At 38.4% G+C, this 27,510-nt stretch overlaps 1 protein-coding gene across 1 annotated transcript in view; it reads left to right on the top strand.

Annotated features, from left to right (window-relative positions):
• RNF182 (ring finger protein 182) overlaps window positions 1–27,510 on the top strand; it is a 62,770-nt gene that overhangs the window by 12,309 nt on the left and 22,951 nt on the right. The window contains exon 2 of the mRNA XM_053223180.1: window positions 14,167–14,318. The gene's annotated coding sequence lies outside the window, so the exon portion shown is untranslated. The remainder of the gene's footprint in view (window positions 1–14,166; window positions 14,319–27,510) is intronic.

Consider the following 27,510-nt stretch of genomic DNA (forward strand, 5'->3'; position numbering starts at 1 on the left):
ACTATTGAGGTTGTCCTGCTCACTTAGTCATGGTAATTTTCGGGTAGAAAAGTTACAATGTGCATCTTACATTGAGTGTATACATAAGTTGCTTCAAACCTTTTAATGAAAACAATAAGACCTATCAGTAGGACTCGTTTAAGCCAGACCTCACTTACTATAATGGGGCATTTGAAATGGACCGTGATACTGATTCATGTAGTTTGGGTATGGAACTAGCAACCTAGCAGATTTAATGTTTTCCCTTCTCCTGTCTTTATAGACAATGATGGAAGAGTTTGAAACCTTTAAACCATTTTATTCAAACAGTGGGGCACATAATTAGGAAGAGCTTAAAGCATTTTAGAGTTCAATTTTATATCTGGACTGAAATTCAATTATTCTTTGGTCTGCAGTAAATTTAAATGATTTGATTATTAACCTCTAGGTCATGGTCGATTGGTCTATAAATGATAGACTTTTCTGCCAGAGAAAGTCAGCTTAAAAAAAAGAGAAAATTTAGACAGCCCATGTTAAAGTCTCTCATGGTAGAAAGGAGGACTTTTTGCCAAGTTTACTACTTAATTTTTCCAGTAAGTACTTATTGAATATCCACTGTGTGTAAGGCACTGTGCTGGGCACTGATGACCCAAAAGCTCATACCTTGCTGGAACTGACAGTGTCGTGCTTGGTCGTTACACTAGAGTGTGATGCGAAAGGCATATGATGCTTGTGGAAGGAGGTGGGAGAGGCATCCAAGTAAGATTTGGGAGTAATTAGTACCTATGCTGAATGATGGGTGGCCCCAGCAAGGCCAGATTGGGAGGACCTTAAATTCTTTTCAGCAGGGAAGTAAATGATGAAATTTGAGTTCTAGAAAGTCTTTCTGGGGCTGCGTGCAGACTTTTCAAAGTCATAGCATCCTTTTACCTGTTTTGTGTTCTATGTATCATGTAAAGATATAAGGAAGCGTCATTTTTATTTTTAAGTAAGCATTGTCATTGAAGGTTAACATGCATACAGAAAAGTGCACAGGTCAGAGGGTTATAGTGGTTTGTATTTTCCAAAAGCAAGCCGCTTTCGAAACCCCAACTTACATCAAAACATAACATAAAATATTATCGTTACCCTAGAATCCATTCACCGCTTTCTTTCAGACCTTACCTGCACCCAAAAAGTGACCATTGGTCTGAGTGCTATTACTACGGATCAGTTTTGCAAACTATTTTAAAATGTTCTACAAGCGAAATCATGCAATGTGTCCTTTTTTTTTTTTGTCATTAAGCATTTCTTTGTTATATTTGTGACATTCACCCAAGCTGCTGGATGTAATCATATTTGATTTTTCTTCTCCCACACTTTGGTATTTTGTTATTGTAGATTCCACATTTTTTTCCTATCCATTTGTTGTCCATAGATAGTTGGATCATTTCTAATTTTTCTTTGTTACAAATGGTGCTGTCATGAACAGTCTCATACATGTATGTATACGTGGGCATTTCTGTTGAGTATGTACGTAGGATTGGAATGGATCATAGGTTACATGTATGAGTTACCACTGATATGGCCAAACATTTGCCTGAAGAGGTTGTACAGTTGACATTCCCAGCACGAATGTCTCAAAGTTCCAGCTGTTTCTCATTTTTGCTCACACTTCGTATTGTAAATCATAGTAGTGGGCAAAAAGTAATATCTCATTGTGGTTTTTATTTGTACTTCGCCAATAAGTGATGTTCTGTGATACTCTGGGCTTGCTTTTTTTCTTTATTTAATGATTTCTTTATTTAATGATTTTTTTCCCCAAAGTTTATTTATTTATTACTGAGAGAGACAGAGACAGCATGAGTGGGGGAGGGGCAGAGAGAGGAGAGAGAGAATCCCAAGCAGGCTTCACACTGTCAGTGCAGAGCCCGACGAGGGCTCGAACTCGTGAAACTGTGAGATCATGACCTGAGCCGAAAGCAAGAGTCAGACGCTTTACTGACTGAGCCGCCCAGGAGCCCCACTATGGGCTTGCTTTTTAATCTCGTAATGTTGTGTCTTTGATGAACCAAAGGTTCTAATTGGAATGAATTCTGACTTATAAATCTTTCCTTTATGTTAGTGCTTTTTGTGTCTTGTTTAAGAAACCTTTGCTTGCCTCAAGGTCATAAAGATATTTACTTGTACTCTTAAGAAGTCTTACTGTTTTACCTTTCACATTTAGATTTTTTACCCTCTTGGAATTGAATTTTGTGTGTGGTGTGAGGTAGGGGTCATGATGATTTTTATCTGTGTTATTAACCCGTTAACCCAGCATTACTTGTGATAAAGATCATCCTTTCTCCACTGAATTACAGTAGCACATTTATCCTAAATCAAGAAATTGTGTTTGTAAACCTCTTTCTGGACCCTCTGTATTCTGTCCTGTTGGGCTGTTTGTTTAATAAAATACCTTAAATTATTGTAGACCTGGTACCAGGTAGTATAAGTCTTTCAATTTCATTTTTCTTCTTGATTTCCTTTTGGCCTTTTCTTGGTGTTTGGCATTTACATATAAATTCTAGAATCACCCTGTCAATTTTCACAAAAACACTGGCTGAGCTTTTGATTGGAATTGCATTGAATCTGTAGATCAATTTGGGAGAGTTGACTCTTTATAATAATTGAGTCAGTGAACACAGTATAGCTCTGTGTCTAATTAGGTTGTCTTTAATTTCTCAAAGTAATGTTTTCAAGTTCTCTCTGTGGCATTCTTGTACATCTTTCATGAGGTTGATTCTTTTTGTTGTTGTTGCAGATGATCTTTAAAGTTTCACCTTCTAACTTTAGGTTGCCTGTGAATATAGACTACAGTAGATTTTGGTGTATTGACCTAGATTCCAAGGATTTTGCTACATTGGCTTCCTAGTCTTAATAGTTTATCTGTAGAATCACCCGTCCTTCACTTGAATTTACTCTCAGCGCTTAACCACTTTCCTCATCATGCACAATTCTAAGAGTACTTTACCTCTGTAAAAGCCCCTGCTCCCTTTTGTACTGTTGCTGTCATTTATTTTAATTTCACGTATGAATAGAACCACACAATATATTGTTATTGATGTTTTGTGCTGTTAATGTCTGTTTGTATTTACCATTTCTCTTCATTCCTTCGTGTAAGTCTGTTTCCCTCTAGGATAATTTCTTTTCTGCTTGAAGACCTCTTTTTAGTATTTCTTTGTATTTTTATTTGAAACTTAAAAAAATCTGTCTAACTTCTCGTTGCATGTAGAATTCTGGGTTGTCAACTGTTTTTCAGTGCTTTAAATACATAATTTAATCATCTTCTGTCTTCTATTATTTTTGTTTAAGAAATGAGCTGTCAGTCTCATTGTTGGTCTTTTGAAGATGATGTGCTTTTTCCTCCGTTTTAAATTTTGTTTTCTATTTCTTTGATATTGAGGGGTTTACTATAATCTACCCAGGCAGTTTTTTCTTACTGTTTATCCTACTTGGAGATCATAGAGTCTCTTAAATCAGTTTTGAAATATTTTTGACAATTATCTCATTATATATTAACTTCTTCTGGTCCAATCTCTCTCCTCTATTCCTGAAAGTACAGTTTTACATATAGTAGACTTTTTCACTACGTCCTGTTTGATTCAAACTCTTTTCTGTATTTTCCATTGTATATTTTTCCTTCTTTGCCTTAATTTGGAGATTTTCTAATGATCTATCTTCCAATACACTAATACTTTCTTCTTAATGTTCAGTCTGCTCTTAAAAAAAAAAAACCCTGTATTGAGTTTTTGTTACAGCTTTATTGAGGTGTAATTTACATGCCATAAAATTCACTCTTTGTAAGTGTACACTTCAGTGATGATAGTTAAATTTATAGGGTTCTGCAAACATTACCAAAATTGAGTTTTATAGGGTTCTGCAGCCACCCCCAAAATTTTCTTGAGCCCATTTGCAATCTCTGCTCCCAGCCCTAACCCCAGGCAAATTCTATAAATTTCCCTCTTCTACTAATTTAATATAAACCGAATCATACAAATGTAGTCTTTGTATCTGGCTTCTTTCACTTAGCATAATGTTTTTGAAGAAACTTACAAGTCTTGTCCATATCGTAACATGCATTGATTGGTATTTTATTCCTTTTTATTGCTGATTAGTATTATGTTGAAGGGATACACTTTGGTTTGTTTATCCATTCATCAGTTAATGAAAATTTGGGTTGTTTCCCAAATTTTGGGGAATGCTGCCATGAAAATTCATATAAGTCTTTGAGTAGACTGTGTTTTCATTTCTCTTGAGTAAGAGAAGTGGAGTGGAATTTCTGGGTCACATGGTGCATGTATGTTTAACTTTTTAGGAAACTCCTGAGCTGTTTTCCAAAGTAACTGTAACATTTTATATTCCCACCAGTAGTGTATGATGGTTTCAGTTTCTTCACATCATTGTCCAATGGTTATTGATTATAGCCATTAGAGTATGTGTGTTGAATTTAATTTGTGATTTAATTTGCATTTTCCTAAGGATTAATGATATTGAACACTTTTTATGGGCTTCTTAGCCACTTGTAAGTATTGTTCGGTGAAGTGTCTATTTAGTTTTCTTGCCCATTTTTTACATTGGGCTGTTTTATCGATTTGTAAGAGTATTTTATATATTCTAGGTACAGGCCCATTATCAGATATATGATCTGCAAATATTTTCCCCCCAAAGTGCCTACTTTTGAAGCGCAAAAAGATTTGAATTTTGATGAAGTCCAGTTTATTAATATTGTCCTCTATGGCACGCTTTTGTTGTACCTAAGAACTTTTTGGCTAATCTGAGATTCTCTAGATTTTTATGAGATAGTGATTTTTCTATATTTTTTTCCCAGAAGATTTGTGATTCTATTACATTTAGGTTTATGATCCATTTTGAATTATGATTTTTTTTTGTATTTTGTGTGAGGTAGAGGTCTATTTATCTGTTTATTGATTTGTTTGCATGTAGGTGTCCAATCTTTTACCAGCACCATTTGTTGAAAAGACTATAATTTCCTCACTGAATTTGCATCTTTGTCAAAAGTCAACTGATAGTAAATGTAAAGGTTTATTTCTGGACTTTAAAAAAAAATTTTTTTTCATGTATTTATTTTTGAGAGACAGCGAGAGCACAAGTGAGGAGGGGCAGAGAGAGAAGGCGCTCAGAACGCGGGGCTCGAACTCACAAACTGTGAGATCATGACCTGAACCAAAGTCAGACGCTTAACTGACTGAGCCACCCAGGCACCCCTGTTTCTGGACTGTTAATTCTGATCCATTTATCTATCATCTATTTGTCTTCTATGCTTATCCCGTATTACACTGTAGACATATATTGAACTTTGAAATCAAATAGTCATCTTCAACTTCGCGCTTTTTTTTTTTTTTTGCAATATTGTTTTGGTTATTTGAAGTCCTGTGCATTCCTATTATACACATTTTAAGATACGGTTGTCATTTTCTAACACACACACACACACACACACACACACACACACACACACACAAAGCCTACTGGAATTTTGTTAGAGATTGTGTTGCCTCTATAGCTCACTTTGGGGGAGGATTTCCATCTTAACAGCAATGAGTCTTTCAATTCACGAATATGGAATGTCTCCATTTACTCAGATGTCTAATTTCCTTCAGCAATGTTTATGTGGTTGTCAGTGGGTAAGTCTTGCATGTCTTTTGTTAAAATTATTCCTAAGTATTTTATTCCTTTTGATGCTATTATGAATGAAATTGTTTTGTTGATTTCATTTTCAGATTGTTTATTGCTAGGATGTAGCATATTAGCTGGTTTATAGCTGATAGGAAGAAATGTAATTGATTCTTGTGTTTGTTCCTTCGTATTGCAATCTTGCCAAATTCATTTATTCTAGGAATTGTTTGTAGATTCCATATTCTACATATAGGACCACATAATCTGCAAATAAAAAAGTTCTGTTTTTTTTCTTTTCAAATCAGAATGCCTTTCTTTCCTCATCCTCTTACTCCCTAGTTCCTCCTTGTCCCTGTTTCCTTCCTTCCTTCCTTCCTTCCTTCCTTCCTTCCTTCCTTCCTCCCTCCCTCCCTCCCTCCCTCCCTCCCTCCCTCCCTCCCTTCCTCCCTTCTTTCCTTCCTTCCTTCTCTACTTCCTTTCTTATTGTAGGAGCCAGAACTTCCACTACAGTGTTGAATACAAATGGCAAAAACGGACAACCTTGCCTTATTTAGTGGTAAAAGCAGACATCCTTACTTTGTTCTTAAACTTAGGGGTAAAAGCAATCATTCTTTCAATAGTATATATGATGTTAGCTGTAGTTTTTTCACAGACACCCTTTTGTTAGGTTGAGGAAGACCCTTTCTTTCTTGTTTTGAGAGAGACAGCGTGCATGAGTCGGGGGAGGGGCAGAGAGAGAGGAAAGAGAATATCCCACGTAGGCTCCAAGCTGTCAGTGCAGAGCCTGATGAAGGGCTTGGTATCACGCAGGGCTCCATTTCATGAACCACGAGATCAAGACTGGAGCCGACGTCAAGAGTCGGGTGCTTAACCAACTGAGCCACCCAGGGGCCCCAGAGGAAGACCCTTTCTATACTTAGTTTGAGAGTTTTAAAAAATTATAAATGAGTGTTTGATTTTATTAAATATTTTGCTGCATGTATTGAGATGATCGTGTGTTTTCCCCTTCATTAATATTTATTAATTTTCCTCTTACTAATATTATATTTACAAATCTAGTTTATTACATCAGTTGGTTTTTGAATTTTAAATGAACTTTGCTTCCATGGTTAAATCTCACTTGTCTCAGCTGTCTTTTCTGGTATTGCTCAATTCAACCTGCTAGTAATATAGTGTGTCTATATTAATAAGGAGTGTTATGGCTATAGCTTTCTTGTGATATCCTTATCTGGCCTTGGGATCAAGGCAATACTGGCCTCATAGAATGAGTTGGAAAGTGTTCTCTCCTTTATTTTTTGAATGAGTTTGTGAAGAGTGGATTTTGTTTCTTTAAATTTTTGACATCATTCACCAGTGAAGCCATCTGGACTTGGACTTTTCTTTGTGGGAGGATTTTTATTTACCCAATTTTTTTTCCTTGTATAAGTCTATGAACATATAGTTGTTTATAATATTCCTTACAAGTCTTTTAATTATATACAGTAATGATGTTCTCTCTCTATTTATTTTGATAATTTGATAATTTATATCTTCTGTTTTACTAGGAGTAGTTTAATTAACTTAGTTGGCTTGCCAATTTTATTTGTTACAAACCAACATTTAGTTTCAGTGGTTTTCACTATTATTTTCTGTTTTCTGGTTCATTGATTTTATTTTTAATCTTTATTATTTCCTTCTTTCCAGTTGCTTTGGGTTATTTTTATCTAGTTTCTTAAGGTAGAAGCTTAGGTTTTTAAGACCTTTTTCTTCTCTGATACAGACATTTATAGCTATAAGTCTAAGTGTTCCTTTCAGTAGGTCCCACCCAGTTTCATATGTTTTGCTTTCATTTTCATTTAGCTCAAAATATTTTTAAAGTTCTCTTTTGATTTCTTTGATCCAAGTGTCTTGTTTAATTTTCAGATTTTTGGGATTTTCCCCCCTTTTTTTTTTTTTCTGTGGATCTCAAATATAGTTCCATTGTGATCAGGGCATATACTTTGATGATTTTAATTTTTTATTTCTTGAGACTTGTTTTGTGGCCAGCCTGTGTTTTATCCTGGAGAATGTTCCATGTGTGTTTGAAAAGAATGTGTATTCTGTACTCACAGAGTAGAGTTTTCTAGTAATATCAGTTAGGTTAAGTTGGTTGATAGTTTTATTTATATGTTGACTAACATTGCTGATTTTTGGTTCAGCTGTTCTATCAATTAGTGAGACTGTGGTTTTGAAATCTCCAACTGTTATTGTTGAATTGTCTATTTTTCCTCTCATGACTGTCAGATTGTGCTGAGTTTTGGGGTTTTATTATTAGTTGTATATACATTTAGCATTATTATGTCTTTGTATGTACATTTATAATTGTTATGTCTCCCTGATGTACTAGCAGGTTTATTATTTTAAAATGCCCCTCCTTGTCTCTAGTAATATTTCTTACATTACTGTTTGTTTTATTTTATATTGATACAGCCATTTCAGCTCACTTGTGTTTGGTTTTAACATGGTGTATCTTTCTGTGCTTTGATTTCCAGTCTATTTGTACATTAGAACCTGAGGTGTATCCCTTGTAGCTAGCATCTAGTTCAGTTGTGCTTTTCCATTTAGTCAGTCTCTACTTTTTGAGTGAAATGTCTAGTCCATTTATATTTAATGTAATTATTGCTACGGTTTAATGTCTGCCATTCTACTTATGTTCCATATATCTCCTGTTTCATATCTCTCTTCCCCCTGACTTCCTTTTGCATTAGTTGCTTTTTAGTTGGCCGTTTGTCTGTTGATTTTTAAATTATGCTTGTTTTTTTTCCTGTTATTATGATCTTAGTGGGATTGCAATATGTGTCCTAATTTAATTTATGTGTACTTCAGATTAATAGTAACTTAATTCCATTAAAATATAGAAGCCTTGTTCCAATAGTTCTCTTTTTCCTCTCCTTCCTTGGGGTTCTTATTGTCATATATATTATGTCTACATATATTAAGAACTAAATAATTATATTTCTAACTATTTCAAACTCAACAATGTTATAATTATTGCTTTATACCATTTTATGTACTTTAAAGAAAATAAGAGAAAAAAATGGGAAAAATAGTTTTTATACATTTTGTATTACCTACATACTTAGCATTTGGAACACTTCTCATTTTTCCTTGCCAGTTCAAGTTGATGTCTGATGTCATTCTATTCCAGCTTGAAGGATTTCCTTCAGTATTTCTTGTAAGACAGGTCTCTGCTAGGAACAAATTCAGACTTTTTTTCTGAGAAATTTTTCATCTTCTTTTTTTTATATTAAAAGTTTTTATTTATTAAGTAATCTCTACACTCACTGTGGGGCTGAAACTCATGACTCCAAGATCAGGAGTCGCACGCTCCTCCGACTGAACCATCCAGATGCCCTTTCATGCTCCCTGCCTAGTGCAGAGCCAGACCTGGGACTCAAGTCTCACAACCATGAGGTCATGACCTGAGCAGAAATCAAGAGTCAACTGCTTACCTGACTGAGCCACCCAGGCGCCTTGGGAAGTCATTGTTAATCTCATTGTTCCTTTGTACATGATGGATGTTTTTTTTTCCTTGCCGTTTTCAAGATTTTATCATTTTCTTTGTCTTTCAACAATTTGAGACGTGCCCTTGTGTGGATCTCTGTGTTTATCTTAGTTGGGATTCATTGAGCTTTTAGATTTGTAGGTTAATTTTTTTACATCAGATTTGGAAAATTTGGGGGCCAGTATATCTTCAAATATATTCTTTTGTTCCTTTCTCTCTCTGCTTACCATTTGACTCCCCCATTACATGTATATTGGCATACTTGATGTTGTCTGATACTGGGTAATATTTCTTTATCTTAGTATTACTGATTTTTTGTTTGTTTTGTGGCTATCTCAAATGTACCCCTTGATCTCCTCAGCTGAATTTTTCCTTTCAGTTATTATAATTGTCAACTCCTGAGTTTCTGTTCGGCTCCTTTAAAGTAATATCTCTTTGTTGAGAGTCTCCATTTGTTTAGCCGCTGTTGTCATATTTTTCTTTGATTCTTTGAACTTTTAAGAAAAAGTTCTATATGTGTGTTTGTAATAGCAGCATGAGGTCTTTGCTAAATCTAATACTTGGGCTCACTCAGAGACAGTTTTTATTGATTCCCTTTTTTTCCCCTCCTGACTATAGGTCACACTGTTCTTGTCTTTTTTTTTTTTTTTTTGCATATCTTAAACATTTTTGTTTGAACACTAGACATTTTGAATAACATACCATAGCCACTATGGATTGTGACTTATTTCTCCCTGAGGGTGGTGGTGGTGGTTTTATTTTGTTTGTGATTAGTAACTTAACTGGCCTAGATTTGTGAAATCTGTCTCCTCGTGATCTGTGGCTGATGTCTCCATTCAGTTCTTTTTCTCATCTTCTATTTTTGAAAGCCTGGCTCCCTGGGGACCTTTCCGGAGTCTGCCTCGCTGGGGCTACCGCCAAAGATTAGTCAGAGGTTGTGCTCAAATATCTCTAGTCTGGAAGGCTGCCACTCTGCCCAGGTGAATCTGCAGGTGGACTGGGGGGCTCCGTTCACAGTTCAGACTGCTTTCAAGTTTTTCCTCGCTGCTACTCCCACTGGGTGCTCTGAGGTCTTCTGTATGCGTGTATCTAGGCCCTGTCGACCATGAACGTTTTAGCGTGTTAAACTCTAGTCTCTACTATGGATGTACTCAGCCTCTGGTCAACCCAGGCCACGTGGAGTGCTTTTCACGCCTCCCTTTGGCCTCTTGAACACCGTATCTGGCTAGTCTGCCGGAGTATGGCTTGCCTAAGCAGAATTGTTACTTTAGGGTAGTGAAGCTGCTCCCTCTTAGGTTGTGACCGAAATGACCACTTTCAACAGCAGCTTCATATCACATGAGCCTCCTTGACAGGAGCGGTGAAGCCACTGTTTCTCTTAGTTGGGTAGGCCTTTGACATGCTGAGGGGGGGTACAGGTTGAAGGGAGCAGCCCCAGACAAGAGCACTACAGCATGTATGGTAATTTCACCTTAGGTCGCTCGTTTTCATGGATAAACGCTTCTCATTTGGTTGTATGCGGAGATTTCCAGAGCGCTGAAATGACTGTTTTTGAGTTTTGAGCTGCTTTATGGTGGCTTGGTGGGGAGAGGGTTTACCAGCCTCCTCACTCCATCGTGCCCACGTGATCCTGTTCTGGTTACTGTATCTTTGAGATTCACAATCTCTATTTGATCTTTACTTTCTTTTTCCTTTTTAAAGTTTTTATTTGTTTATTTGTTTATTTATTTATTTAGAGATGCACGCACGTGAGATTTACTTGATTCTTTTTCCTTTTTAAAGTTTTTATTTGTTTATTTATTTATTTAGAGATGCACGCACGTGAGATTTACTTGATTCTTTTTCCTTTTTAAAGTTTTTATTTATTTATTTATTTATTTAGAGATGCACACATGTGAGATTTACTTGATTCTTTTTCCTTTTTAAAGTTTTTATTTATTTATTTATTTAGAGATGCACGCATGTGAGATTTACTTGATTCTTTCTTTTTCCTTTTTAAAGTTTTTATTTATTTAGAGATGCACGCATGTGAGATTTACTTGATTCTTTCTTTTTCCTTTTTAAAGTTTTTATTTATTTATTTATTTATTTATTTATTTATTTAGAGATGCGCGCACGTGAGATTTACTTGATTCTTTCTTTTTCCTTTTTAAAGTTTTTATTTATTTGAGAGTGATGGCACATGTGCGTGTGAGCGGGGTAGGGGCAGAGAGAGAGAGAGAGAGAGAATGAGACAGAGAATCCCATGCTGAGTGTAGAGTCTGACGTGGGATTCAGGCCCACGGTCATGAGATCATGACCTGAGCTGAAATCAAGAGTCAGACACGTAACCGAGTGAAGCACCCAGGCACCCCGCTTTTTTTCCTTTTGGACACAGATTTGCAGTTCTTTGGTGAAACTCTTCAATTGTCCTCTATTTTCTTGAACATATTAATCATTGTGCTTCTAGTGTCCATATCTGATAACTTCAGTATTTGAATCACCAGTGGGTCATTTTCTCTTGTCCCCTCTCTCCCCGGGTTTTAGGCATTTGGTCTCATCCCCTAGCATGCATGATCTTTGTGATAGAATGTCAGGACAGTGTATTTGAAGAAATTGTGGAAGCCCTGTTGGATGTTGTTTTTCCTTTGGAAGACAGGGTAGGGGTAACCCATTTTTATTTAGTCAGGACTTGAAGAAAGAATCTGATTCTCAGTTTTATTCTCTTTGAAGGATATTTGGCTCTTGGTTTTCCTCTGTTCCTAGGACATAGCCCTTTCGATTCCAAGTGCAAACCCGAGGTGTTTACTGGGACCTTCTTCTTTGCTAACTCTGGGCTCTACTTTCTTTTTTCTGGACCCTACAAATCTCCCAGAAACTCTGCTTGGTATTTTAGCTTCACACACGCCAGTTTCTCTTTGCTTTTCTGGCTTCTCATATCATACAGCTTTGGAAACTTGAAGGGAGATGTTGTGTGGACTGTTGACCTTGCTTCTCTGTACTTTTCTTTTTCGGTGGATCTTGGCTCTTTCAGTCCCATCTGCTTTGGTAAACTTGAACTCTAATTTTTGAGCATAGCTCAGTAAGCTAGAATTTTTGAGTCACTGCTGTCTCTTTGGCTTCCTAGCCCCTGAGTGTGCAAAGAAATTGGCAAATGCCTTGATCATCCACAGCGGCAGGCAGTGTCAGACTCACTTCAGAATTTCTCTTCTCTCCGGGGTCTCCCTCTTTCGAGTTCTGGTTGCTTTGGTTGCTCTCTGAGAATTTGAACAGTTTTTTGCTTTTGTAAGTTTTATTCAGCTTTTCTTCCTGGAGGGTTGACCTAATATGAACTATTTCCCTCTTTCTGGAAGCGGATCTCCAAAAGCATTCTTCAGCATCATTGCTTTACTTGACCTAAGTTGAGTTGTCATTTTTCTCTCCAGATCAGAGTCTTTTCTTAGAATCGTCAGAGTGTCTCTCCAAGATAAAGACTAGGTGGGAAAGTTAAAAAACTTATTTTGCAAAATTTGAACCAGGGAACTTCTATTCAATCTTAATCAATAGCTAAGAGACTACCCAGTTTTGCATAAAAGGACACACTGACCTGCAATGTTGTTATAATACTGGTCTTTTGAATACTTGCTCTTGAACCAATTAATTCTTTATTACTTCTTGCAGTAAAATCAATGAAATATATAAATCAGTTTTACAAAAATTTGATAATGACTTTGGGGTAGATCTTTATTTGCAATTTGTGGAATATTAAGATCAATTTTATTTGAATTTATTGTTAGGAAAACACACATATTTATCCTGACTCATTAATGTCAAATTATTATTATTATTTTTTTCTAGTTTTTAGTGAAATGACACGGAATGCTTAATTTTTTTTTTTAAACTTTTTTAATGTTTATTTATTTTTGGGACAGAGAGAGACAGAGCATGAACGGGGGAGGGGCAGAGAGAGAGGGAGACACAGAATCGGAAGCAGGCTCCAGGCTCCGAGCCATCAGCCCAGAGCCTGACGCGGGGCTCGAACTCACGGACCGCGAGATCGTGACCTGGCTGAAGTCGGACACTTAACCGACTGCGCCACCCAGGCGCCCTGGAATGCTTAATTTTTAATGCTGGTATCTTTAGGATTTAATACTTTGTATTATAAAAATGAAAATCAATCTTGATAAAAGCTTTTAAAAGTTATTAGGTGCGATTAATTGTATCAAATATACCACTCTGGTGGGGGGATGTTGATGATGTGGGGGCTGTGCTTGTGTGGGGGCGGGGAGTATATAGGAAATCTCTGTACCTTCCATTCAATTTCACGATGAACCTTAAACTGCCCTAAAAAATAGGTTTTGGGGCGCCTGGATGGCTCAGTCGGTTGAGCATCTGACTTCGGCTCAGGTTATGATCTCATGGTCTGTGAGTCAAGCCCCGCATCAGGCTCGCTGCTGTCAGCCTGTCAACGCAGAGCCAGCTTCACATCCTCTGTCCCCCCTCTCTACCCCTCCCCTGCTTGTGCTCTCCCCAAAATAAATAAATACTACAAAAAGTAAAGTTTTCAGGAAAATTACTGGATTCCCAGAAATTACATTCAGCTACTCTGATATACCAGATACAGTGCTGGATAAACGTTTGAATTATTAAGTGTAAATTAACAACCTAAATATGTTAGGTGCCATTTTTTATGAACCCCTGTAGTAAACAACCAATATTGCCATGAACTGTAATGATCTTAAGTACATGTTTTTGATAGGCATTGATGTTGAACGAACAGAGGCTCAAAAGTTGAGGCTAGGGGCGCCTGGGTGGCGCAGTCGGTTAAGCGTCCGACTTCAGCCAGGTCACGATCTCGCGGTCCGTGAGTTCGAGCCCCGCGTCGGGCTCTGGGCTGATGGCTCGGAGCCTGGAGCCTGTTACCGATTCTGTGTCTCCCTCTCTCTCTGCCCCTCCCCCGTTCATGCTCTGTCTCTCTCTGTCCCAAAAATGAATAAACGTTGGAAAAAAAAAAAAAAGTTGAGGCTTTTGTTGTTTTTGTTGTGGGGCAGGGGCAGGGGCAGAGACAGAGGGAGACACAGAATCCGAAGCAGGCTCCAAGCTGTGAGCTGTCAGCACGGGGCCCGACGTGGGGCTGGAACTCACAGACCGCGAGATCACGAGCTGAGCCGAAGTGGGACTCCTCACTGGCTGAGCCACCCAGGTACCCCAAAGCAGATTTTAGTCAGTACTACTGCAGTAGAGGAGAAAGACTTCAATGTCAACCGAAGCCAACAGCACTGTAACAAAAGGCAGGAGGCCTTTTCCAGCCCGGGATGTGCCAAAGGAAAGGTTTCAGAAGTCTTTAAGAGGAGTCGGTCTGTATGGTTAGGCTGTCTGGATGGCCTGGCAATCCTCTGGAGGAGAAATCACCTTCTCATATCTTTAGGACAGGAGGTAGTTTTGCAGATGGGGGAGAGGTGCCCACCCCAGTTAGGCTGCTGCCCTCCCACTGAAGCTGGGGGTCAGGAGAGCTACTTCCCCGGATATTTGCATTTCAAAGAGCTGGCTTCCAGGTCCTTAAGGAGACGTTTCTGGGTGGTAGCAGATGAACCTCTCATAGGGGGCAGCACAAGGACTGACGAGATTGTAAGCCTTTTAAAGTAAGTGCTCTAAGAGAAGGGAGCCCATTGCCAGGCTTTGGCTGGAACACACGGTCCATTCTTCTGGGGACGTGAGCTTTCTCAGGCAGATGGTTTAGGGACCTGGGGTCCTCATTCTAGGAACAAGGCCTGGAGCTAATAGAAACTATTCTAGTGATTAAGTCGGGGGGCGGGGGATGAAATCCTTTGTGCTGAAAGGTGCGGTTCTTATAGGCCAAGGTTGAGGCCTGATTGAGGAGAGGGCTCAGAGGAGCCTGAACAAAGCTTGGTTAAAGAGAGAGTCCCATCACACACAGGGCAACCAGCATACTTTATGAATGGAAATCGAAGGTGAAAGCGAAAATGGGGTAGAAATCAGGGATACCTAGAATTTAATATCCAGTTCTAGCTAGGGGAGAAGGAACTAATGTTTGTTTAACCAGGCACATGACATCTGTCATTTTTAATCCTTCTAATAACCCTGTGAGGTCCGTACTGTCTCCATGTTAAATCATGAGGCTCAGACACTTTAGGTAACATGATCAAGGTCATCTAGTTAGTGACTGCAGGAGTTGGGGGTTCAGACCCAGATTCATTTGACTTCAAAGTGCCAATACATCGTAATACATGCTTTTCAACATGTGTTTTAATCTTATTATATAGCAACATGCTTTTCTTAGAAATAATTTACATTAATAACAGCATCGACAAGCTGTTTACTGTGTGCCAAATCCTAAGAAGAAAATTTAGCAAGGCTTAATAAACATTCAGCGAGAAAGTAAGAGTGTTAATAGTGCTTTGTCGGGATATAAATGCTCTCAGTTGTCCCGGGAACTACTGTTAACACCCCAATACGTATGGAAAAGCTGCTCCGGATCACAACTCCCAGTAGTGCTTGAAACGGGAAGGTCTCGAGCCATCAAGCCCAGACTCTTAACTTCTTAGATGAAAAAGCCATGAGCCAGAAAGGTTAAGTGATTTCCCCCAAGTGATTTACTCAGGATCCCAGAGCTTGCTTCAGAAAACTGGAATTGGTTTAACCAGAAATTATCATGGCCCAATTTGGGGATTTACCCTAAGAGGTCATTATCACTGAATGTATTTATCCAGTGGCAAACTGCCACAGTGTTGCCCCTGCATTCTTCTGGAAAATAACCTTAAGAGGTGAAATTGCCTGTAGGTGGAGGTGACAGTGACTCAGCCGTGTCCTGGGGAGCCCCAGCAGGTGACTTAGCAGATCTCTGTGTCAGACACTTCTGCCTGAATCTGTTATATCTCTTTTGAGTGACACCCCCCCCCCCCGCCCCCGCAACACTATAGTTTAGGCAAAAATAAAATAACAGTAATAGGGATAATGATAACAAAACAACCAACTCAGAGCTAAAAAAGCAGACCTTGATTTTTTTTCTTTTTGCCTAAATACGTCCATTACAGTGTTTTAAAAATTTTAAAGATTGAAATAATACCACGTCTCTTCTGTCGAAACATTAATTGATGCTGTTTTGGGTGTGAAATAGTAAATCGGGGTTTTTCCCCTTATTCTTTTCCATTATTGCCATGCCTGAATTTCATCTCGACAGTTTTCCTTAGCTTGTGCGTGTGTGTGTGCGTGCATATGTGCGTGTGTGCGTGCACGCTAAAATAGCCATTAAAAAAAAACTGTAGTAAGAATGCTTAACATGAGATCACCCTTTTTACGACTTTTTAAGTGTGTAGCACCACATTTGTTGACTCTAGGTTCAGTGTTGTTTTCTAGAACTTACTCATCTTGCTTAACTAACTTGCGACTGTTGATCAGTAACTCCTGATTTCCCTCTCCCTACTATTCCACTCTGATTCTATGAATTTGACTGCTGTAGATACTTCCTATAAGTGAAATCATGCAGAATTTGCCTTTCTGTGATTGGTTTATTTCACTTTAATCCGTGTTGCTGAAAATGGTAGAATTTCCTTCTTTTTGTGGCTGAATAGTATTCCACTGTGTATGTATATGTATATGTACATGTACATGTATATGTACATATACCACTTCTTTATCCATTCATCCATCGATAGACAGTTAGGTTGTTTCCACATCTTGGCTGTTGTGAATAGTACTGTGGTGAACATAGGGTGCTCATATCTCTTCAAGATCTTGATTTCAGTTCTTCTGGATGAATTCCCGGAGGTGGGATTGCTGGATCATGTGGTAGTTCTATTTTTTAATTCTCTGAGGGACCTCCATGACGTTTTTCATGGTGGCCACGCCATTTTGCATTCCTCCCAACAGTGTGCAAGGGGTTCTAATTTCTTTACATCCTTGTCAACGCTTGATATTTTGTTGTTTTTTTCTTTTTTTTAACAGTTGATATTTTCTGATTTTTTTGATACGAGCCATGCTGACAGGTATGAAGTGATGTCTCATTGAGGTTTTGATTTGCTTTTCCTTGATTAGTAGCATTGAATATTTTCTCATATACCTGTTGGCTCTTTGCATGTCTTCTTTGGGAATGTGTCCATTCAAGTCCTCAGCTTTTTTTTTTTTTGAGAGAGAGTGCACACCTAGGCAGGGGAGGGCCAGAGGGTGAGGGAGAGAGAATCTTAAGCAGACTCCACCCCCAGTGCAGACATCGACGTAACCCAGAGTCAGGTGCTTAACCAATTGAGCCACCTAGGTGCCCCTGTTAGCCTATTTCTTAATCAGATTGTTAGTTTTGTGCAGTTGAGTTGTAGGATTTCCTCATATATTTTGGCTACTAACTCCTAATCAGAAACCTGATTTGCCATTTTCTCCAATTCTGTAGGTTGCCTTTCACTCTGTTCATTGTTCCCTTTGCTGTGCAGAAGCTTTTCAGTGTGTGTAGTCCCATTTTGTCCTCTGCCTTTTTGGTGTCCCTTTCATTCTGGTGATACCAGTGGATCCCTGGGTATGGAAACCTTGGGTGACTCTTCATACCATTTAGTCACACAGCGGACAGGGGAGTTACTAGTGAAGATGTGGAAAGAGGGGTTAGCACTGCACTGGGTGTGAGCGTGTGTGTGGTTGTTAATAACCAGTGAGCATGAGTGAGTAGGAGAGCACTGAACTGATATGGGAGTTTGGGGTTGTGAGAGTCGGTCGCAAGAGAAGTAAAGGGCCTGTGGGGACCGGGGTGGGGGCAGATTCCAGTCTTTTGCTTTCATGAGTCATGGTATAGGCAATAGGAAACCCCCAAAGATGGTGGAAGTCAGGGCCACTTGAGCAAGTTCACCTAGGAGAGAAAAGTGCAAAGTCAGGATGCTCTAACTACCACAAATAATATTAAGGGGTAGGAATGAGGAACACAGAAACGTGCAGCTCCCCCTTCTTTGCATTGTTCCCTGAGCATCCTTTGGGCCTTTGTCCTGTGGCGTTTACCCTCCGTACTGTAATAGCTGAGTTACTTACTGGGCTCCACGTCTAGATTATAGATCACCTGAAGGTAAGATCATTGCCAGCACCTAGCACATGGGCCATGTTATAGTAAGCATTCAATACATATATGGTTTATGAACAGATACATGTGGTGGATGGACAGAAGAGAAACAAAACAATCATGAACACATACGTTGGAAGTGGAGACAAAAAGCTTTGTTAATTGTATGAATTTTTACCTTTTTATTATGAAAAGGTGTAAACATAGTCAAAAGTAGAGAAAATGGCAGAATGAATCCCTTTTTACTACTCAGCTTTTGACAGTGATCAACACATGGCCAATCTTGGGGTGCCTGGGTGGCTCAGTTGGTTAAACATCTGACTTGGGCTCAGGTCATGACCTCACTGTTCAAGAGTTTGAGCCCCGCGTTGGCTCTGTGCTGACAGCTCAGAGCCTGGAGCCCGCTTCCCATTCTGTGTTTCCTTCTCTTTCTGCCCCTCCCCCCCTCATGCTCTGTCTCTCTCTGTCTCTCTGTCTCTCAAAAATAATAAATAAAAACATTAAAAAATGTTGATGGCCAACATTAAAAAAAACAGATGGCCAATCTTGCTTCATTTATCTGCCCCTTCCCCATTGGATTATTCTACACAAAACCGAGATTATGGGGAAGGGGCAGAGACAGAGGGAGAGAGAGAATCCTAAGCAGGCTCCACACTGTCAGCATGGAGTCTGACGCGGGGCTCGATCTCGTGCACCACAAGGTAATGACCTGAGCCACAATCAAGAGTTGGACACTCAACCAACTGAGCCACCCAAGCGCCCCAAGAGACTTGCCTTTTTAAAAAGTCTAATCACAACACTATTAATACACCAGGAAACAGTGCAGTAATTCCTTACTGCTGGTAAATATTGGATTCGTATTCAGATTTGCCTGATTTGTCTTGTAGATTTTTTGTCCAGATGGTATGTTAGAATCAGAATCCAAATAAGGACTATACATGCGTTCAGTTGACAAATCTCTTAGGACCTTTCTTCTTGTACATTTTTTATTTAATTTCCCATTAGTTAATATACAGTGTAATATTAGTTTCAGGTGTACAATATAGTGATTCAACACTTCCATACATCATTGGTGCTCATCACAAGTGCTCTCCTTAATCCCCATCATCTATTTAAGTGATCCCCCCTCCCCCCACCTCGCCTCTGGTAACCATCGGTTTGTTCTCTAGAGTTAAAGAGTCTGTTTCTTGGTTTCTCTCTCTCTCTCACTCTCTTTTTTCCCCTTTGCTTGTTTGTTTTGTTTCTTAAAATCTACATATGAGTGAAATCATATGGTATCTGTCTTTCTCTGACTGACTGATTTCACTTAATACTCTCCAGCTCTGTCCACGTTGATGTAAATGGCAAGATTTCACTTTTTTAATGGCTTAATAATATTCCTATATATATATATATATATATATATATATATATATATATTCCCACCAACAGTGCAAGAGGGTTCCCCTTCCTCCATATCCTTGCCAACACCTCTTGTTTCTTGTGTTGATTTTAGCCGTTCTGACAGATGTGAGGTGATATCCCATTGTAGATTTGTATTTCTCTGATGATCAGTCATGTTGAGCATCTTTTCATGGGTCTGTTGACCACCTGTATGTCTTCTTTGGAAAAATGTCTATTCATGTCTTCTCCCCATTTTAATTGGATTATTTGTTTTTTGGGTGTTGAATTTTATAGGTTCTTTACAGATTTTGGGCGCTAACCCTTTATCAGATATGTCGTTGACAGATATCTCCTCCCATACTGTAGGGTACCTTTGAGTTTTGTTGACTGTTTCCTTCACTGTGCAAATACTTTTTATTTTGATGAAGTCCCAATAGTTTATTTTTGCTTTTGTTTCCCTTGCCTCAGGAGACACATCTAGAAAGAAGTTGCTATGGCTGATGTCAAAGAGCTTTCTGCCTGTGTTCTCCTCTGGAGAACGTTGTCTCACATTTAGGTCTTTCATCCATTTTGAATTTATTTTTGTCTATGGTATAAGAAAGGGGTCCAGGTTCGTTCTTCTGCATGTTTTCCTAGCACTATTTGTTGATAGTCTTTCCTACTTTGCTGAAGATTAATTGACCATATGGTTGTGGGTTCACATCTCTTAAGACTTTTTCATCTATAGATTCACCTTTCCCTTTTCCTTGCATTTTATGTATTGAAGAGGCCAGATCCTCTGTCTGTAGGATTTCCCACAGTGTGGATTTTTACTGATTGTATCCCCATGGCGTAGTTTAATTTGTTTTTCTATCTGCCGTCTTTCCTGTAAACTGCTAATTAGAACCAGAGGTTTGATCAGAGTTTTAATTTTTTGGCAAGAAGACTTCAGAGGTGGGGTATATGTACTTTCTAATGCATGGCCTCCCGGGCACATAATACCTTGTCTCCCGCCTTTGTGACTTAAAGCTTCACCAGTGAGCACAGGTGTTGTCATTATAAGCTTTCTCATCTGCTTTTTGCCGAGTGGTGTTAGCAACCATTGATCATTATCGTCAAGATTATCAGGGGTTAGCAAACTTTTTCCGTAAGGGCTGAATAGTGAGTATTTTCAGCTTTGCAGACCATATGGTCACTGTCATTCTAGTGCGACAGCGACTGTAGGCAATATGTAAATAATGGGCGTGGCTGTGTTCCTATAAAACTTTATTTACCAGATTCGATTTGGCCTGCTAGCCAAACTTATTTGCCAACTCTTCTGACCTACATCAGTTATTTCATTAGGGGTGTGCAAAATAATATAATAATTCTATCACTCTCTGTTTATTAATTGAAGTGCTTCTAGAAAGAGGAATTTTGCCTCATCAATTATTAAGGAGCTGTTTGCAAAGGAAAGGGAAGATAAATGCACGAGTCTTTCCCTTTATTTATTATCTATTTTCAGAACAATTGATTCTTAGCATCTTCCAAAGGTGATCGGTTCATTCTTTTAAGTGTCATCATGAAATTATGGATATTAAACATATTTGATATTTCAGTCTTCCTAGACTGAGGCCCTGTAGATACACAGGAGAACCCTATGGCTGATGTCTGTTAGGAGTCACAGTGCAGCCGTGTGGTACTTCTGAGGCCCTGAGAGCTCCCTGGCGGAATGTCTCAGTTGTAGTTTTTTTTTAAATTGAGGTACAAATGGCAAAAATTGTATTATTTAGTTATTATATTAACCATTATATTTAGTTTAGTAAATAGTATTAATTAACTATTAATGATTAACTACTAACTAATATTATTATATTAGTTTTAGGTGTACAACATAGTGATTTGACATTTCTGTATGTTGCAAAAATGGTCACTGCAATGAGTCTTGTCATCATCTGTCACCTTACAAAGTTAACACAGGGTTATCGACTATATTCCCCATGCTGCCCATTACATCCCCGTGACTTATTTACTTTATAAATGAAAGTTTGTACTTAATCCCCTTCACCCATTTCACTCCCATCCCCAACACCTTTCCCCTCTGGCAGCCACCTGTCTTTGTATCTATGAGTCTGGGTTTTGTTTTGTTTGTTTATTTTTTTTAGATTTCAATGTAAGTGAAGTCACGTGGTATTTGTCTTATTTCACTTAGCATAATTCCCTTAAGATCCGTCGCGTTGTCACGAATGGTACCATTTCATTCTTTTTTATGGCTGAGTAGTATTCCATTGTATGTGTGCAAACACACACACATACACACACATACATCTTCTTTATTCATTCATCCGTGGATAGACACGTAGGTTGTTGCCGTATCTTAGCTCTTCTAAATGATGCTACAGTGAACATAGGGGTGCATGTATCTTTTCGAATCAGTGTTTTCATTTTTGTTCAGATAGATACTCAGTAGAGGAATTTCTGGATCATATGGTAGCTCGATTTTTAATTTTTCAGAGATCCTCCATACTGTGTTCCAGAGTGGCTGCCCTTGTTTACGTTTCCACCAGTAGGGCACAAGGATTCCATTTTCTCCCCATCCTCACCACCAACTTGGTATTTCTTGTCTTTTTCATTGTAGCCATTCTGACAGGTGTGAGGCGATATCTCATTGTGGTTTTGGTTTGCATTTCCCTCATGACTGGGGATATTGAGCATCTTTTTCATGTGCCTGTTATCCGTCTGTATGTCTTTGGAAAAATGTCTGTCTAGATTTTCTGCCCATTTTTAAATTGGATTCTTTGGACTATGTTTTGTTTTGTGTTTATTATTGGGTCATATGAGTTTGTAAAATATATTTTGGATATTAACCCCTTATCAGATACATAATTTGCAAATATCTTCTCCCATTCAGTAGGCTGCCTTTTCATTGTGTTTATTTTTTATAAATTTTTTAAACGTTTATTTAATTAATTAATTATTTATTTATTTATTTTAACGTTTTTATTTATTTTTGAGACAGAGAGAGACAGAGCATGAAGGGGGGAGGGGCAGAGAGAGAAGGAGACACAGAATCAGAAGCAGGCTCCAGGCCCTGAGCCATCAGTCCAGAGCCCGATGCGGGGCTCGAACTCACGGACCGTGAGATCGTGACCTGAGCTGAAGTCGGACGCTTAACCGACTGCGCCACCCAGGCGCCCCAAAACATTTATTTATTTTTGAGACAGAGAGAGACAGAGCATGAACGGGGGAGGGGCAGAGAGAGAGGGAGACACAGAATCTGAAACAGGCTCCAGGCTCTGAGCTGTCAGCGCAGAGCCCGACGCGGGGCTCGAACTCACGCACCGTGAGATCATGACCTGAGCCGAAGTCGGATGCTTAACTGACCGAGCCACCCAGGCGCCCCTCATTGTGTTGATGTGTGTGTTTCCTTCCCTGCGCAGAAGATTTTTAGTTTGATGTAATCCCATTTATGTTTGCTTGCCTTTTTTTGCCTTTGGAGTCAGATCTTTAAAAACAATCATAGGACTAATGTCAAGGAACTTGCTGCCTAGATTTTCTTCTAGGGATTTTATAGTTTCTGGCTTCACATTCAAGTCTTTAATCCATTTTGAGTTGAGTTTTATATATGGTATAACATAGTGGCCTGGTTTTATTCTTTTGCCTGTAGCTGTCTGTTTTTCCCGACATTTATTAAAGAGATGGCCCCTTAAATGTTGTATATTCTTGCCTCCTTTGTCATAACTTAATTGTCCATATAAGCATGGGTTTATTTATGGACTCTCTATTCTGTTCCAGTGACCAGTGTGTCTGTTTTCATGCCAATGCCATATTGTTTAGACAGTATAGTTTTGTGGCATAGTTTGAAATCAGGGACTGTGATATCTCCAGCTTTGTTATTCTTTCTCAAGATTGTTTTGGCTATTTGGAGTCTTTACGGTTCCATACAGGTTTTAGGATTCTTTGTTCTAGTTCGTCATTGGAATTTTGGTACAGATTGCCTTGAATCTGTAGATTGCTTTGGGCAGTATGAACATTTTAACAATATTACTGCTTTCAGGGGCACCTGGGTGGCTCTGTTAATTAAGCATCTGGCTCTTGTCATGATCTCACAGTTTCGTGAGTTAAAGCCTCGTATTCCTGCTTGGGATTCTCCCTTTCTCTCTGCCCCTCCCCTGCTCGCACTGTCTCAGTCTCTCTCAAAATAAATAAATAAATATTTTAAAAAAGTTAAAAAATATTACTTCTTTCAATCCATGAGCATGGATTATATTTCTATTTATTTCTGCCTCAGTTTCTTACAGTTTTCAGTATAAGTCTTTCAGTCTTTCACCTCCTAGGTATTTTATTCTTTTTGATGTGATTGCAAATGGGAACATTTTCTTGATTTCTTTTTCTGATAGTTCACGATTAGTGTGTAGAAATACAACTGATTTTCGTGTATTCATTTTGAAACCTGCAATTTTACTGAATTCATTTATTCTAACAGTTTTTTGGTGGAGCCTGTAAATTTTTCTACATATAGTATCATGTCATCTACAAATAATGACACTTTTACTTCTTCCTTTACAATCTGCATGCCTATTATTTCTTTTCTTGTCTAACTGTTGTAGCTAGGACTTCCAACGCCATGGTGAGTAAGGCTGAGGATAGTGGGTATCCTTGTCTTTTCATAACCTTAGAGTCAAAGCTTTCAGCTTTTCATGGTTGAGTGTGATGTTAGTTGTGGGTTTGTCATATACGGCCTTACGTATGTTCCTTCTATACCCACTTTGTTGAGAGTTTTTATCGTAATTCAGTGTTGAATTTTGTCAAGTGCTTTTTCCGTATCTACTGAGATGATCAAATGCTATTTAACCTTCTTAATGCGGCATATCATGTTGACTGATTTGCAGATGTTGAACCATCCTTGCATTGCTGGAAAAAGCCCACTTGATTATGGTGTGTGATCCTATTAATGTATTGTTAAATTCAGTTGTTAAATTCAGTATTTTGTTGAGAATTTTTGCATGTATGTAGTATCAGGGATATTGGTTTATAATTTGTGTGTGTGTGTGTGTGTGTGTGTTTGTGTGTGTGGTGTCCTTATCTGATTTTGGTGTGCTGACCTCATAAAATGAGTTTGGAAGCTTTCCCTCCTCATCAGGTTTTTGGAAGAGTTTGAAAAGGATAGGTATTAAATCTGAATGTGTGGTGGAATTCGCTAGTGAAGCCATCTGGCCCTGGACCTTTGTTTTAGGGTTGATTACTGATTCAATCTCCTTATTAGCAATCAGTCTATTCAGATTTTCTATTTCTTCATGAGTTAGTCTTGGGAAATTGTAAATTTCTAGGAATTTATCTAGTCAAGGCTGTTCAATTTGCTCGCGTATAATTGTTCACAGGTCTCTTAAGATCCTTTATATTTCTGTGGTATTAGTTGTAACATCTTTTTCATTTCTGATTGTATTTGAACCCTCTTTTTCTCTTGGTGAGTGTAGCTAAAGGTTTCTTAATTTTGTTAATCTTTACAAAGAACCGGTTCTTAGCTTCATTGACCTTTTCCATTGTTTTTTTAGTTTCTAATCTACTTCTGTTCAGATACTTACTTATTTATTTATTTATTTATTTATTTCCTCCCTTTTACTAACTCTGGGCTTTATTTTTTCTTCTTTTTTAAGGTATATTTTAGGTGTAAAAGTAAATTGTTTACGATTTCTTTTGTTTCTTGAGGTAAGCCTGTATTGCTATGAATTTCCCCCTGAGAACCACTTTTGCTGTATCCTATCAATTTTGGTACGTCCTGTTTCTTTTTCATTTGTCTCTAGTTATTTTTTGATCTCCCCTTTGATTTCTTCTGTAGCCCAGTAGTTGTTTCGTAACATGTTGTTTAATCTCCACATATTTGTAGTTTTTCCAAGTTTTCAAGTTTTCTTCTTATAATTGATTTCTAGGTCCATACCATTGTGATTGGAAAAGATGCTTGATCTGATTTCAATCTTCTTGAATTTATTGAGATTTGTTATGTGTCCTAATGTGTAGCTATACTGCAGAATATCCCATGTGCACTTGAGAAGAATGTGTATTCTTCTGCTTTTGGATGAATGTTCTTTATGTATCTGTTGAGTCCATCTGGTCTAATGTGTCATTCAAAGCCATAGTTTCCTTATAGATTTTCTGTCTGGACGATCCAACCTTTGATGTAAGTACAGTGTTAACATTTCCTACTATTGCTATATTACCTGTTAATATTTACTTTGTATATTTTGTATGTTTTGGTGCTTCTATATTGGGTGCATGTATATTTGTAAATATTATATCTTCTTGCTGGATTGACCCTTTTATCATTATATAATGCCCTTCTTTGTCTTTTATTACAGTCTTTGTTTTAAAGTTTATTTTGTCTGATACGAGTATAGCTATACCAGCTTTCTTTTCATTCCCGTTTGCATGGGATAAATTTTTTTATGCCTTTACTTTTAGTCTCCATGTGTCCTTACTTCTGAAGCTAGTCTCCTACAAGCAGAATATAGATGGATCTAGTTTTATTGTTCGTTTAGCCACTTTGTTTTTCGATTGGAGTATTTAGTCCATTTTCATTTGAAGTAACTATTGATAGGTATATATTTATTGCCATTTTGTTAATTGTTTTCTGACTGCTTCTGTAGTTCCTCTTTGTTCCTTTTTTCTACTCTTTCTTCCCTTGTGGTTTGATGACTTCCTTTAGTGTTATGTTTAGATTTCTTTCTCATTTTTTCTTTTGTGTATTTACTATTTTTTTGTTTTGTGGTTTACCATAAAGTTCACATGTAACTTCCTACGTATATAATAGTGTGTTTTGAGTTGATAGCAACTAAAATTGGAACACGTCCTCCAACTCTACATTTTACTCTCTCCACCACGTTTTATGCTTTTGATGTCATTTTGTACATCTTTTTATTTTATGTACCCCTTAACTAATTATTGTAGTTTTAGCTAATTTTGCTGCTTTTGCCTTTTAACCTTTATAGTAGTGTTATTAGTGATGGATCTACTACCTTTCTTATATGTGTACCTTTTCCAGTGAGATTTTTACCCTTGTATGTTTTCTCGTTACTAATCAGTGTCCTTTCTTCTCAGCATGAAGTCCCTTTAATGTTTCGCGTAAGGCTGGTTTAGTAGCGATGAGCTCCTTTTGCTCTGTCTGGGTGAGTTCCACTGTTCCATCCTCCAGCTCACTGATCCATTTTTCTGATTTCCCAGCCTGCTGTTGTACCCTTCCGGTGTATTCTCCAGTTTAGGTAGCATATTCTTCAGCTCTGTGACTTCGGTTTGATACTTTCACATGTTTTTTGTTGAAGTTCTCATTGTGTTCATCCATTCTTCTCCCAAGTCCAGTGAGTATCTTTATGACCATCATTTTGGATTATCAGGTAGATTACTTATCCCTGTATCATGAAGGTCTTTTTCTGAGGTTTTGTCTTGTTTTTTTAGTTTGGAACATATATTTGCTCATTTTGCTTGACTCTCTCTGTGTTTGTTTCTATGTATTGGGTGAAACAACTACCCCTCTCAGTCTTTTGTTTGTTTGTTTGTTTATTCATTCTTGAGGGAAAGAGAGTGTGAGTGGGGGAGGGGCAGAGAAAGAGGGAGACACAGAATCGGAAACAGGCTCCAGGCTCTGAGCTGTTGGCACAGAGAGCCCAATGTGGGGCTCGAGCTCACGAACTGTGAGATCCAGACCTGAGCCGAAGTCGGAAGCTTAACCGACTGAGCCACCCAGGCGCCCCTGCCTCTCTTAGTCTTGAAGCAGTTGTTTTCTGTAGGTGTGATCCTTCTTGTTCAAGCCTGCCCTAGCTCCTGCTTGTCTCTCAAACCTTCGTGACTGTCTAAACTGCCTAATTGCCCTCATTGATGTGGATGTGCCAAGACCTGTCGGTGATCCAAGGGGAGGAATCTTATTTAGCGCCTAGTTTCAGGCTGTTGGGAAGCCAGACCCTCAGGCAGCAGCGTTTAAAGTATGCAAGTACGTACTGTCCTGTGG

The sequence above is a fragment of the Acinonyx jubatus genome, chromosome B2, assembly GCF_027475565.1.
Source record: "Acinonyx jubatus isolate Ajub_Pintada_27869175 chromosome B2, VMU_Ajub_asm_v1.0, whole genome shotgun sequence".
NCBI classification, from domain to species: Eukaryota; Metazoa; Chordata; class Mammalia; order Carnivora; family Felidae; genus Acinonyx; species Acinonyx jubatus.